Genomic DNA, 11,501 nt, shown 5'->3' on the forward strand with positions numbered 1-11,501 from the left:
AAATTAAGTGATCAACAATTCGAATGCGACTGAAATAAATGGACAATGTACACATCGGATGGCGCATTTAACGATTTGGTGGTGTAGCTCTCGATGGAGCGCGCACTCACTTTCTTTGAGACATTCGATCGATATTTCGTGTATTGTTTGTGACTGCATTACATTGTTTATGACTGATCGTTATCAGCTTCCTCATGGTTTGTCGATGTGCGCACATAGGACCACTGTGTGTGTGTGTGTGAATGTGAGTATATTTTGTCTGCCCTCGAGCACTTCGCACATGTCCGATGTACAAGTGATCTCCAATAAAGCGCTATGCACTCGCACACACCATTCACTTCCATGCAACTATTTCGCGCCACTGTGTGTAAAATGTGTCGGCAACACGGCGCGACCAACGAGACTGATGCAAGGTAGTAGGCATGCACGTCGATAGAGGCGTTTTTGGAAACAGTGTCGAAAAACAGCGCTCTCAACACACGCCGTATCGATCGAAAAAGAGCGGGCGCGAGCTCGTGCGCGTGCGCCGTCTATTTTTTGAGCGTTTGTAAAAATCCATGCATTTCAGTCGTTTAGCATTTCCAGTAAGTTCAGTTGATCATTCACTGTGGTCGATAAAAGACGTGTACCGTACTCATACTCTTTCTCTTTGATTTGTCTGTAAGTGCGATATATGATCGTGTTGACGGTTCGATGAATTTAAAATCGTTGACTTTAAATCGGACAGTTTGATAACAAAAAAATTTATTCCGTTTTCACGTGAAGAGATAAAAAAAAACCTCAATTTTATTTGTAAAGCGTGTGCCAAGTTTTTGTAAATGAGAAAATAAAACGGTAATAGAAATTGAACAATTTAACCGAAGAAAAAAAATTCGCTCAATTAATGCAAAAAAAGAATAGTTTTTTAGTTAATTCTTGATCGTTTGAATGGTCGTTGAATCCAGGCCATTTTAATTGTTTGAATTCAGGACGTTCAAATCGTTAAACTCTGCTGAAACTATAATTGCCGTAGTTTTCGACTCGGTGCATCTGCAAAATTCAATCACATTCCACAGCGCTAGCGTATTTCAAATATTCAACCTTAACTTTTTTTTAAATACTTCAATTACAATATTTCTCTCTGCATAACGGACACCCAACGTCGAATTCATTTACTTTTTTCGGATCTAGTACTTGCTGCTCGAAATAATTAACCGGTATTGTAATATTGTGTTCACTACCTTGTAAAACCCGTGAGTGCATTTTTTTTGTCGTTGTTGTTATGACAACACTAATGAAGAAACCCGAACAACATCAGTTGCATTGATATTGTCGTGAATAACCACATCGATGTCTAATGCGAAAAGACTTCAATTTGAGGAAGAAAATAAGGAATTATTTGTTTTTAAATTCCGAAGAGAAAGATTAATGTCAATTGAAAATACAACGAAGTAATATTGATTGAGAATGATAGAATGTTAAGTGAATGGGTCAGAATTATACGAATTTAGAAAATAACGAAAGAAAGACATGTATTTTGGCGACACTTGTAAAAGTTCATACGCAACATTGTCCCTTGTCTAAGCTATTTTGCATCGCTAAGGGACGAATTTGTGTATGAAATTTTTTCAGAGTCACATTTCGATGGTGTTATTTGATAATGTTGAATAATTCTAACCGATTCAAGTTTATTGGCTGAATTCATGGCATACGATCAGTTTTAAGCTTTCGAGATCAAATAGTCGGTTTGGAAATAAAATGAGTAATTTTGCAAATAAATGGATTAAAATCGAGGGTCATTACAAAGAATGCGAAAGATATACTGCCACTCTAATCGTCACTTAATTTGATGTCCGAACATTTTTCAATTAAATAACAAAATGTAAAAATTGATTTATTTGCATTCGTTTCTTTTTTTCTCGATAAGCTTAAAGTTCAAAAAATGCCGATTTTGTTATTAAACGTAAATGGTCTAAAATATGATGTGTGTGAATCTACCTGCAATTTTGCAATTTTATACGATCGAGTGACAGTGGACAACTTTTGGAACTTCTTTCGGGTGATGTTAATTAAAACCGATATGGAAGCATTGGTTTGACCAAGAGAAGCTCTGGCAAGTGGGTTGCATTGGAGTATTCAGAGCGACAGAGCAAAAGAGAAAGACAACACATACAAATCGCGTTGTAATGAAATCCGACGAAGAAACGATATAATGAATAATGTCATGATCACCGATGGATTTTTTTTTCGTAGTGAAATCCATTGGAAGCGGCAAGAGGTTGCACAAAATTGGCTGTCGGTTTAGCATACGTCACACGCTTGTTGCATGTAGATTCGCCCAAATCGATACACGCTTAAAGAGCGAAGAAAAAAGAAGAAAAAAAGAAGAAAAAACACAAACATACAGATACAGACACAAAATTGACTATCGATTCCTGATCTACATGTCGCGATTTAGTTAAGAGTATATCAGCGATTATTTGAAGTTTCTCTTATTTATTGCTTGACCGAAATCTAAAGATGTAGAGAAATAAAATATCGCAATTATACAACCGAATCAAGTGCGAATAGTGAAAATAAAATGGAGAAACGTCAATCGAAGCTATTGTCTTCCGTGGTCGAAGGCGTGATAGTTGCTAAATCGGGCAAGTCAACGCATTTGTTTTTCAAGTGAGTTGGCTGATGTTGCGGCCCTTTGAACTTGCGATAAGACCTGAGCCGGAATAGGAAGAGTGCCAACCATGAAGAAAATGATACGTGCGTTGTGAAGTTTTTCTCAGTGGCATGATTTGCAAATGCGTTTAGGTCAACGCAGCATGTACAAAATCGGCGAAGAGATAATGAGCTCAAGTGTAGCTAAAATACTTGACGAGAAAAAACTAGCTTGAAATGAGAGAATGATCTACGCAACGAACAAATCAACAAGATGGAAATATATATATTCAAATGGAATCGTCGCTTTTAATGAAATGGAAACTGTTACGTCATTCAGAATGAAATGCAGCCAGCTAGGTCGAACAGAGAAAGTTTCTTTTTTTTGTCACAATATTAATGAGCATTTCCATACAAGAAAACCTATGAGACAGAATTCGTTTGTGTGCTAAGCGATTAAATGTAAATTTTATTGACAAAAACACGCAATGATACCGAACATGAATGTTGAAATCGAGTCGGAAAGATGCGGCCAGTGTCCCAGAAGAAGAGAACCATCGTAATATGTAGTTTTACGAGTCACCTGCGCTCATGATCCGTTTCTCTTGATTTGTTTCGCATTTTCCAACAATATCAGGCATTACTCGATGCAGTGTCACCGTACAGCAGCAGCAGCAGCAGCAACAACAACAGCAACTCGTTGTTGCTGTCGCCCGCATCTTAAAACACGAAATGATTGAGTAATAGTTTTCGGGTTTTCTTACAATTGCCATGTATCGATTTCCAAACACGTGAACAACCGCGCGACCAATTTCATAAACAATCAACTTGAACGCCGCTCTGCCACATAAACCTTCACTCTTTGTCCAATCATAAATCGCATAAAAACACGAAAAATTCCGTATGCTTCATAAAAGTAATATTTTTATTCCAGAGACTCTTTTATTTCTCTGATGAAAATCGGCTATAAAAAATATATGCTAGCTGCCAGCATCGTACATACTACCATTTAAAGCAATGATGCCAAGTGTCGTTGCTTAAATGGTCTATTATGATTTCAAAAAACAAAATTATGAAGAAAAAAATATTTTGGCTAATGGTGTCTTTTTTCAAACATTTTTTATTGCAACATGATTTATCTCTTAAAAATATTTGGTCGCTGCCCGCTCTAATCTTGATGAACGAAATCAAAAAATCCAAATAACGTGCATTTTGCAGAAAAAAAAACAAAAAATAAAATAATTCAAAACACACATGTGATTGCCTCAAGTGGTGAGATTTATGACTGGCCATGTGTTGACTGCGTCATCGAGCGGCTCAGTCCACAGAGAAGCGAAAAAAAAAATTCGTCATTTAAATGGGGTTTTTTAAAGAGATTCAGAGTGTCATGAATACCTAATAGAAATATTATGACCAAAATATCACCGAAAGCCAGTTCCATCACGAAAGAAGCACATATTATGCAATTTCAGCAGATTCCGATACCGATTTTATTTTATTCGCTTGGATGGATCCAGTTGATGGTGTTAAAGAAATACAATATACGAAAAATTTGTAGTCAAATTGATCTTGTTTTTTATTTCACGACATTTAATGGTTTTGTACATATGCAGGTTATGGCCAATAAAAAGAAGCTGATGTTGCTATTTATTTGCCTCTATTTTCAAAAATACAGGTAGAAATCATAAATAAACTGATTCTAATATTGGACATATGAATTGGCTCCCTTACTTATGGCAATATTTCAATATGTTTTGCCATTTATTCATGTGCAGCTCATGAACATGGGACTGGTTTCAATTGAAGAAACGCAAAACTATCGTTGTTCCGATCGGTAGCACTATGCAGAAAACATAGATCACGTAGTTTGATCAAACTTGAATCGATCAAATGTAAGCACTTGAATTCAACGAGTACACATCATCGTGAAGTTTGTCGACTGCAAATCGGATGAGATGCTGGCAAAATGTTTGAAGGTGTTAATTTTGACTCAGTTTCGTTGTCATTTCTCTTTGACCATCACTCTTTCAATTAACATAACCAACAGATAGAATATACTATATCCGAGGTAAATATTTGTCTTCAAATAGTCGAAGCTAGTGACAAGTGTCGTAGATCTGTCGTATAATCCCATTTATCGGGCATTCTCACCATTTCAAAAGCCATCACCCGTCGTCTGTCTCTCTCTTGTGTTAGAACACAACAACAACAACCATTGGCTATGTGTGGGCAAGCCCAAGTGCATACTTTAAGCCGAAAGAGGATCGGTCATCGTTTGAAATTTCAAATTCCGATCATTATTAGCACCCATTGACAGACGAAATTCACTCAAAAACCAAACAGTAAATTCTGCACACAAATGTATACTCAGTTTAGTTTCCATTTATGCTACATACCGTTCGGAACTCTTCATACCGAAGTGATCGAGTAAATATTCCAGATTAGTGCAAGCAATTGAATGTACACTATTACTATCGCCCCAGATATGTACGTGATTACTCGAGTCGACCATAAATTTCTAACATGATATCGTTTGATGGAGAAAAATTGAAGAAAAAAAGTTGAACAGGGAATTATTTGTGTTTGTGTGTTTGCCCATAAAAAGTGACATTGATTTTGGCTTGATCGTTGTAGAAAAGGTGGTATAATGTGATAGCTATTTGCTTCTCTGTTCGACTTGAACAACAGAGAAAAAACCAAACCACGTACAATATTCAAGTAATGCGACTTTCCTTTGACAGTTGGAAAAGTGAAAGACCTTGGCAGTCATCGAAATTTGTTCGACATTTCATGTTCTTAACAAAAACAAAACACACCCAGAGCAACAACGTAGATATAACAAGCATGTAAGTGGCGTTGCTTTAGATTCTCGACAATGCTACACCACTATTCTGTTTGCGTTCAATTCGAAAATGAGAGCAACAATGAAACAAAACGAACAATTGGACGAGCGATCGAACAGACGTAAAAACGAAAGAAAGAAAAAAAAGCGGTCAGAGAAGGTGCAAGTGCAATGCACACGATAAAAGAATAGTAAATGAAAACAGAAAAAAAAATTTATTCACTTTTTCGAACCCAATAACAAATATTAAGTAATCGATGGTGTGTCTGCACGAGAGTGCTCATTAAATTTGTAGTACATACACTGAGCTGCGTAGAGTGTGCGTATGCATCGACGATGGATGAGATAACATTCACCTGAAACACTCTGGTAACATTGTATAATTTTGTTTCGTTTGTTATTAGAAAGTGACCACAATGCGATCAATCGATCGAGAGCGAGAGCCGATGATTTCCACAGTGGAATTCAATCAATGCTTCCTTGTTGATGTAAATCTTTTGCGATTATTCTAGATTGCTGATTCATGTAATAATCATGGCGCATAGTTTGTTAAATTAAGGCACAGAAGCACGTATAATTCGTTTTCAATGTGACACACGATCGTCAGCACCATCGTTCGGTGCTCCGATGCATTAGCATAATTCGTTCGGAACGAAGGAAATCTAATTGCTTGCGCTTAATGCGGACACCTGAAAATCGTTTCTAAACGATGGGATATTTGTACAAATACAACAACAAAAATATGTTTTGATTGAATGGTTTAGGTGGAAAAAAAATATCCACCGTAACACACTGTTACTTTATATGCAATGCATATTTACGAAAAATTAAACGATAAATTCAAATGTTGGCTGTTTTTTTTTCCTACAATGTGGTTTTTCGCAACATCCAGTACGTTTTCACAAAAATACACAGCCAGAGTATTTGGATTTCGATGCATGCGGCGGCAACGACATGTTTGAATTTATGAAAATCACGTTGTTGATCAATGTGGCAACGAAAAATCGCGCTCACTCACCAATGAAGAAAAAAAAATAGCTTAAAAGAATATTAATATGCGAAAATGCAATGGTGATTTTCGTTTTGGTGCTGCCTGCAAACCGACGAAAAAAGAAACAAACTATATGTTTTGTTTGGAGAACGTAATGAGCCGTCGTTTTCAATAGATAATATTGCACTAAGCCATTTAATTGGGTTTCAAAGGCAGCAATCACTTTGTAATGTGGCCAAAATTGCCTCAACTAAACTGCAACAAAGTCGAATGTAAATGTGAAATTCATTTAAATTTTTTTCCATTCCACTCGACCGTTGGCCAATTGATTTGTTTTTATATCGGCGTCATACAACGGAAACTATTCAATTTTCATCCAATGTGAACGCGCAACTGGATTCTCATTCATGAAGATTTTTCAATCGAAAGCCGGCATTTTTTCTTCATCCGTTTGGTGAATTCAAGCGATTTACGCGAGCGTGAAATATTCCGCATGAAGTATTTCGAACTTTGAATGCATAGAATTTCAAATTGAAAAAAAAAACATTTGAAATTGTATTTGTAAAGAGTTTGGGTCAAGCGCATTATGGCCATTAATAGTGTCTGCTTATGCATAAAATTCCATCAAGTTTTTCCTCTCTGTGCCGCGAGTTTTGTTGTATCGTTGTTACACTTCTGCGTCTGTGTGTAAGAGGGAGAGAGAGTGTGTGTGTTTATTTTTTGTTTTGGTTTTCATTCACCTCGAAACATTCCGCACGGTTATGAATTTGATTTTGGGCGGTTTCGTCACCGATACTTTGCAACGGCGACAAAGCGAAAGTAAATGTCAATTTCATTTCATGCTATTTTTGATAGTAAATATACCGCATTTTCAATTTATTCAAAGAGATAAAATCTTGTCACTTCATTTGAGATCGATAACGACCGATAAGATGGAGCGCGAATGACGGCGCAAAAAAGAAGAGACGGATGATGACGATGAAACGTGTGCGCGATGTGTAATACGGCATAGAAAAAAAGCCCGTGACAGAGCCAGCCAGCATCAGCGGCAGCAACAACAAAATTCGCTTATCACATAATTTCATCAAATTAAAGACATTTTAATGTGAAGACTATGTAACAAATATCAAGGCCATTGGTCAGCTGAAGATACCGCGAGTACATTAACAAAAGAATCACTTTGGATCATGGTCATCTTCTATTTCCAATCTGCTATCAATAGATGCAGGGCTTTTTTTGTCATTGTTTTATTTTTGACAGTTTGTTATATTTTAAAATTGGTCCAAATGAAAAAAAAAACAATAAAGCAACGCGAAACGTAGCAAAACAAACAAATGAATGGAAAATAAAATGCTTGTGAAACCGCGTGCATTGAATGTCAAAACATATTAAAAATGATCTCAATTAAAATTGAATTGAATGTATGTACTCAGGCGTAAATGATGACCATTCTCGGTTTTTCCACCTAAAAAGTGGGTTTTCCCCACAGAAAATTAAAATCCGCTCACGGTCAAATCTAACCTAGATTCGGATTAATGTCTAATAAAAGTGTTGATCGAAAATTAATTTCCGTTTTCAATAACACATGACAAACAGTTGGGACAAAAAAAAATATGCCCCAATGAAAATCAACTGAAGAAAATTCTTTACAAATACAAAATAAACTTTATATAATTGAATAGCAGCATAAATGTGATGAAAGAAAACTAGCACAATATAATAAAGTAATGAAAAAAAATACGCGAAGAACAAAAGTGAAGCGAATCACTCTAGCTCTCTATTTTAGGATAAACATTGTACAAAAATGTCGTGTGAAATGAATGAAATCAATTCTCTGCGCCGCTACATAATTGTTTCAGCAATGCTGCTGTGCGGTTATGCAATCATTTCATTTTATGTTTTCAATCAAAAATCCACCCAAAAAAAAATTGAGTGCATGCGGTAATTTGGTGTGATTGTGTGTTATAGTGTGTAGTGATTGTCTTCATTCATCAATCTCATTGAATTGGATTTCGCCAATTTTTATGACTAAATAACGCAAACACTCATAAAACGCGATCACAACATAAATTCGTTGTCTGTCAGATATTGGATGACAGAAAAATGAAATCGGCCACGTGCAATCATTTTTATTTTAATGATCGAGAGTCAAACAGACGCTACAGACAATACAAAAATATCTATTTTATTCAAGTTCATGGTTGCATTTCGATTTGTTTGCGTTTCTTTTTCGACTGTTTCCATTTATCATGCGTCGAGTCTGCGCGGACATCGAACGCCAATCGTGATTGATTTGAACACTTTGAGGCAGTTGTTTCAAATGGAAATTTTCCTAATATGACTCATTTGTAAGAAAAGAAATTCTCTTGCTCACGTAAATGTTTTAGACGAAAATTTTCCAAATGGTTTGTCTTCGGCTTTCATGATCCAAAGTTCCTGTTTGTGTAAAATAGAAAAAATTTGACGTTGCGATGCAAAACGATGCCAATTGCGCGCATCATTTGGTTTGTGAGTGAAAGTTTTTGTACAGTAATTGTTTGATGCTATCGTGAATGATGATGATGATGATGATGGCAGAAAAAAAACGCATCAACACAGGAACAAGCCCAACGCTTCGGTTTACGGTGCATGGGAAAAAAAAGAGCATAATCACTTCGGCAAGCAAAATCTTCATCGCACGAGAGCACTCATCGAGACGAAAACAAAATTATTCATGACGAACAATCACACACCACTTATATTCCGAAATAAATTTTGTCGCATTACGGAACGAAGTACTTCTTTTGCCTATCGCGCCCAATCCAACACCAACCACACTGTTTACATTTATGAATAATGCAGGCACAAGTGCATGTGCACAATATATCTTCATATTCTGGGAATCGCAAGTGCTTGTACATAATGAAAAAATCCAATGCTACTGTTTGTTTACGATAAGCATGGGCATATCGTTAACAGCCTGCAATAGATTTATTGACCAAAAGAGAGGTAGAGAGAGAGAGAGAGAGAGAGAGAGAGAGAGAGAGAGAGAGAAAGAGGTATAGACCGCCTATAGCTACCACAACGGTTGGACGTATTTTTGTTTTGATGCAGCCACATGACGTTTGTTTTCATTCAGTATTTCTGTTTTCGTTGGCATTTCGCTTTTAACGCTTGAATCATAATTTATTTGTTGCACAATTGCTCATGCAAAAGCTATTACGAGTATGCGCCGTAGCGCGCGTCACCTGATCTCTACGCTTCGTCCCATTCATATGCTTCGGAAAATGAAGCGGTTTTACCGGAGCCATGTATAACTCCGAAGAGCAAATCCAATTCGTTCTGCAAAAAGTTCAATAGTTTAACATGCAGTACGGTGGTGCATAGATTTGCGTCGATAAAACCTGAATTATTCGTCTATTCTGTTTTCTTCACCGTGCATTGAACTGAATCCAGAACCATTTGTTTCATTTATTATCGTTCAATATAATGGATGATACATCGAGCACACACGTGTTCCGTGGCCAATTCCCAAATCGATGTCGTAGTTGGATGCAACACGGGAACCAATCTCTGCACCATGCACATTATTCGTCGAAATTCCAATACAGCGCTATGCAATTGATAGTTATGAATGTTCATCATTCAAGCATCTTGTTGAGGGTAACGAATCAAATTGGCCGAAAGAGAGAGAGAGAGAGAGAATAAGCAAGCTCGCTGGCTTGCATCGCGTTGTATTTACCTCACCCAACCGCATGTCCAATGCAAAAACCGATTATTTTTGTGCTAAAAATGCTGTAAAAGCTCTCTGCTCATAAGCAAACTTCCAAATAAAATATCAACCGTATGGCTTCGAATTCTTCGAGCACAATGAGCACACGTTATTTTGTTCCTCTGTTGTTTCATTTCCATCGCATTTTTTTCGCTTGCTGCAGTATTTTTTAATTGTTATACCACGGAGGCTCGCATGTTGAATATTATTGTTGTTATTCTGGCGGCTAATTTTGTTGTATGCTCATTTGGTTCTTATGTAATTGTTTTATTTTTCTTTCATTTTTTTTCTACAACTTCGCGTTCAGCTGTAGCTGTGCGATTGTGAAGAAATGCAAAAAGACAGTATGACAGAGGGAAAAAAAAGAAGTACATAGAAAAATAAAAGCGATTCATACAAGAAATGAAAGTCACAAAGAGTTTGTAATTGTTATTTTTATGTGTGCAAATTGTGTGCGCGGTTTATCTTCACTCTTTTCTCGGTTAATTGTTGTCAGTTCGTGTCTTGATTATTGCTTACCAGTTTAATTATGCCACCCATTAATGGGTAGAGTTGAGTCATTTTCAATCAATTTGATCGAATCATGGCGATTAAAGCCCTCAACTGACGGCGCCATCACAAATTCATTTACGACGCATTATTAAGTCGTTAAATATGTCAACATAATAACATCATTTGATGCAAATTTAAATTGTTTTCAACTGTTTGTACTGTATGTAAATGTATCTTTACTTCTTCGTCTTACGCATGAGCATTGATTTCAGTTGATTTGCTGTTTGTCATGCGATTTGCAAACATACTCGATGCTGTTCCGTAAAAAATACGTGCACACTGAGAGACCTGCTAATTGAACGAGACATTGATAAGGGGGAACAAATTGAGAATTATGAGAAAAACAACAAATCTGTAAATATTGCGCGTGAAGTAAAAAGTGTCGACGATCAAAAACGCTGCCGTCATCCATACGCAGTTAAAATGGGTTTTTACGATTGAAAAACTATTTCAAAGTCAAAAAGCCCGAATCACAACAGCATATTCAAGATCCACTTGAATATGATAACCAATATGCGTACTCTATTATAGTGTTAGTGGTTGTTGTACTCTTTGAATGGATAAGATGACCGGGGATAAAGAGAATTTTTAACTGGCTAAGGCCTAGCAACAGATAGATTTCATTATTGAATATAGCCGATTCTAATTTTTGAAGGTCACGATTCCAAACTCTCAATTGAATGTCCAAGAATGAAAACGCAACTTCTATTCACAACACATATAAGTGAAACAAA

The 11,501-nt window shown here is 36.5% G+C and overlaps 1 protein-coding gene across 2 annotated transcripts in view; it reads left to right on the plus strand.

Annotated features, from left to right (window-relative positions):
- The first annotated feature begins 466 nt into the window (after positions 1 to 466).
- Positions 467 to 11,501, plus strand: part of LOC129573898 (UDP-glucosyltransferase 2) — a 15,458-nt gene continuing 4,423 nt past the window's right edge. The window contains exon 1 of one of the 2 annotated variants that reach the window (XM_055455059.1): positions 467 to 584. The gene's annotated coding sequence lies outside the window, so the exon portion shown is untranslated. Of the gene's footprint in view, positions 585 to 605; positions 835 to 11,501 lie in introns of those variants that run through there. The other variant, XM_055455058.1, reaches the window with a different exon arrangement.

This window comes from Sitodiplosis mosellana, unplaced genomic scaffold (assembly GCF_009176505.1).
Source record: "Sitodiplosis mosellana isolate CC-2019 unplaced genomic scaffold, AAFC_SMos_1.0 Smas_scaffold_6150, whole genome shotgun sequence".
NCBI lineage: Eukaryota > Metazoa > Arthropoda > Insecta > Diptera > Cecidomyiidae > Sitodiplosis > Sitodiplosis mosellana.